Genomic DNA, 4097 nt, shown 5'->3' with positions numbered 1-4097 from the left:
GGGGCCCGGCGCCGGGGCTGGGCCTCTCCCGGCGGCGGAGCGGCCGCGGCCGCAGCCGCATCAGGGCCCTCAGCCCCGGCACGCCGCCGCCCCTCGGGCAGGCGCCTGCCCCCGGCCCCGGCCCCAGCCACGGCTCGGCCGCAACCACCGCCGCCGCCGCCTCATGGGCGGGGCCCCAAGCGGCGCGGGCCCGGCCGCGGGCGGGGGAGCGCGGAGGAGGCGGAGGCGGGAGAAGGAGGCGGTGATGGCGACGGCGGCGGCGGCGGCGGGAGGGGGACGGGGATGGGGGCAGCTTCCGCCGCCGCCCGCCGCATCCAGGAAGCGGCGCCATCGCCCCCGGGGCTCGGCCGCTTTCCGCCTGCCGGGTCCGTGACAGGGCCCGGCTGCCTCCGCCGTGCCGGCGCGGAGGGGCCCGCCCGGGGGTGCCTGTGGGGCTCTGCCGGTGACGTGTCAGGCCGGGCCATACCCGGCGTCCTGGCAGCCGCCTGCCCGCCACGGCGGCTCCCCGGCCCCGCTGCCCCTGCCGGCCGCCGCGGGGCTGGGCGCCTGCCACCGCGCTGGAGGCCGGGGCCGGCCGGCCTGCCTTCGGTGAACCTCGCCGGCGTTTCAGCCCCGTTCACCATCACCACCTCCCCGCCGTATTTCCAGATTGTTTCCAGCGCTGTGGGCGCCGCTGGGGCTGGAGAGAGGGCCTGAGACCCGCCCGGGTACACGGTGGTTCTCCCGTTTTGGGAAAGTATCTCGGTTGGCCCTCTCTGGTCCTCAGGCGTCACCCCCGGCCTGGTGGGCTGACCAACAGCTCTCGCCCTTCAGCCGGTGGTTTCCCGTGCTAGCTCTCTCTGAAAGGCGAGATGGGCCTCTGGTACCATCAGCCCATACTTCCCCAGGTACCTTCTGGGCATCAGCTGCTGTGCCATTTTCTGTGGGTTATGGCTCATCCAGAATCATAGAATCGTTTTGGTTGGAATAGACTTTTAAGATCATCAGCAGTTAACCTGGCACTGCCAAGTCCACCACTGAACCATGTCCCTCAGCACTACATCTTTTAAACACCTCCAGGGATGGTGACTCAACCACTTCCCTGGGCAGCTCGATCCAACGCCTGACAACCCTTTCAGTGAAGAAATTTTTCCTAATACGCAATCTAAACCTCCCCCGGCACAACTGGAGGCCATCTCCTCTTGTCCTATCACCTGTTACTTGGGGGGAGAGACCGACCTCCACCTTGCTACAACCTCCTTTCACGTAAAGAGTGATAAGGTCTCCCCTCAGCCCCCTGTTCTCCAGGCTAAACAACCTCAGTTCCTTCAGCCACTCCTCATAAGACTTGTGCTCTAGACCCCCCACCAGCTTTATTGCCCTTCTCTGAACATGCTCCAGAACCTCAATGTCCAATTCCAGCTAAGGCTACATTGCAAAGTAATCTCTTGATGTGCACAAGTAGTTTAGTAACCCGCTTTCACCTGTGGCACGTGGATATTCATCACATACGCTGCTCAAATCAATCTACAAGTTCTTTAAGCGCCAGGGTGAACAGCTGTTTCCTGAAACACCGTAATGTGCTTCTGTAATTTGATCATGCCTGACACTTAAACGATGTCTCATTAAATGAGACATCCCTTGACAGGATGTCTGCACAGGAGGAAACGTAAGGTATTTTTCTGCCTACTACCTTTTGATCTGAAAAGCCTAAATGTAGGGTCTGGAATGGTCATTCCAGTTCAGTACAAACCCATCGGTTCTTCTGGGGGTGGAAACAGGCTCCTCTCATTTGGCTTTAGCTGTCAGAAAGTCAGACACCTTGCATATGCTGGTTCTTCAAGGTGTCTCTGTAGCTAAAGGAGACAAACAGGCTGCTGCAGAGAGCCCTTCATCCCACCCTGAAGTAGGTGTCTGAGATGTGTGAGAAGAATCCCCTTTGGAGCTGCCTCTCTGTGTTTGTGGCCTGTAACTGGGACCTGTGTAATTAGTTTAGTCTAAATACATAACTTCTAGAGGACTATATTTAGGCGAAGTAAATCCAGGTCTCTGTCATTCGTGACCAAAAGCAGGACCTCATTTAGTTCACCACATATCCCACGACCTCTCCTGTTCTTCACTAAACCAGATAGTCCTTACTCTAACCATGACTGAGTGTATCTGAACTGTCCCACAAACATTATTTCATCAAGTCAAGAAAGAACTCATCAAGTCCACAGGTTTTTAAGGATTGCTAAGCTTGTGATGGGGGGGTTATCTGTGCTTCATTTTTATATATGTAGTATCACATATTCACGTGGTTAATGCTAGTACTTCACATCTTTCATAGAAACTCCAGTGTATGATTACAAGCCGAAAAATTTCTCTCTTCACATTGCATTCCCTAATACATGGGAGATGACCGGAGACCTTCCATTTTCAGTTGTCACCCTTACAACTTCACAATTATACTCAGTACATCTCAGTTCTGTTCTGAAAATGCTAGATTATCCCAAACCCTCAGCTTGTTTTAATGCCAATTATGATAGTGTAATTCTACCGCAGAACCACCCCGGAGCTGAAATCCTCACACTATTTCAACTGCCTGAGCTGAAAGTAACACTTTGAGCCTGTGAGCCAGATTGGATGTAGTCATACGCAGATAAGAGTGTTTTTTCCTACTGTCAAACACGAGTCCTCCGAGATTCCAGCCTTTTTTGTAGTCACTTTACTCCCTTGAACGAGTGATATCTTAACTACCAGTTTAAAGCACAAGTATCAAAGGAAGCCAGTGATAATATGAAGTGTCACTGAATGAGAAATTAATCTGTGTCTACAGAGATGTACTCTGCACGCCCAAGGTATTGTGATAAAACACATTTGAGAACTGTTTCTTCTGCAAGGGGAGATTTTTTTTATATACCAAACACTTCTATTATATGTGAAGTGTTTTGATAAGACAACTGCACTATGTCCCCTGAAAGCTTAGTTTATTGACATTTATAGAGCACTTGCTGCATGAGGAACAAATTGCAGAGCTATTTTTCAAGTTGTCTTCAGATCCTGGAGACGTACTGAAAGATCAGAGAGGCTAGTGAAACCACGGGGGAAAGAGATGCAGTAAGCGTGCTTCAGTCTGTCTGTAGCATGAGTGGAAGTCCCTGCTGGACCATGACCACATCTCGATATGATTGGTTCTCTCCTCCTATTGCAAACCTGTCCTCAGGTTCATTCTCAGAGTGAGCAGAATTACACTGAACGAAGATTACGCAAAAAGCAATGGTTGAAGCCAACTGTTTTAACATCAAAAATCCGAATTTCTCACCATCTTTTATTGGCTTGCCAGCACTTTGCAGGCCTGTGTTTTGGTGATAGTCACAGTATGAAGCCTGGGTAGGTTAGGTGCAGCTCTCACTTCTAGCTAGAGAGCTAGAGAGAGATGGTCCATGCTAAGGGATAAAACAGGATTAGAGAGGCACAAAACTACTTGATCTTGTATTCCTGAGTCTCAATCTAAATTGCAGTCATTACTGTAATTCTATGGCATGCAGTGAACATGAGAAACTGTTAATTTCACAATTTTATATCTGTTAATAAATTGTGGCAGCCCAGACAAACTATGATATGTATAATAAATACTATAATTTAGAATAATTACAGCACAGTCAATATAATAAATGCACAATGTTGTGAGTGTTTCTTTTTAAACTCCTGATGTATTTTCTTCTTCCTCCTTCTCAGTAATATTTTCACAGATAAAATAGTTGAGACATCATCTGTTGGGAAATAGGTGGACTTGTGTGTGTTCAGCTGACTGTTGTGTTTCTACTACCATATTTCCACCGACGACTTTCATTTCAGACGCAGAGGGACACAGCATCAAGGAGAATCTGTTGCTTTGAGCAATTCAAAGTAATTCAAAGCAATCACTGCGTAATGTCAGTAGTGTTATTTGTGATTCTTGTGGGAGTGTGAACAAGTTGAGGATTCATCTGTACAAAGATTACATTCTTGTAGATATTGTGTTAGGATATATGCAATTAAAACCACAACTAAGTTATATCTGGAAGGAAGATGCCTCAATGGTATATTTTTAGGTATGTCATAAATACTTTCTATTAGTTTTGGCTGGGTAATTA

This window comes from Vanellus vanellus, assembly GCF_965231255.1.
Source record: "Vanellus vanellus genome assembly, chromosome: 1".
NCBI classification, from domain to species: Eukaryota; Metazoa; Chordata; class Aves; order Charadriiformes; family Charadriidae; genus Vanellus; species Vanellus vanellus.
Note: the sequence above shows the minus strand (reverse complement) of the source record.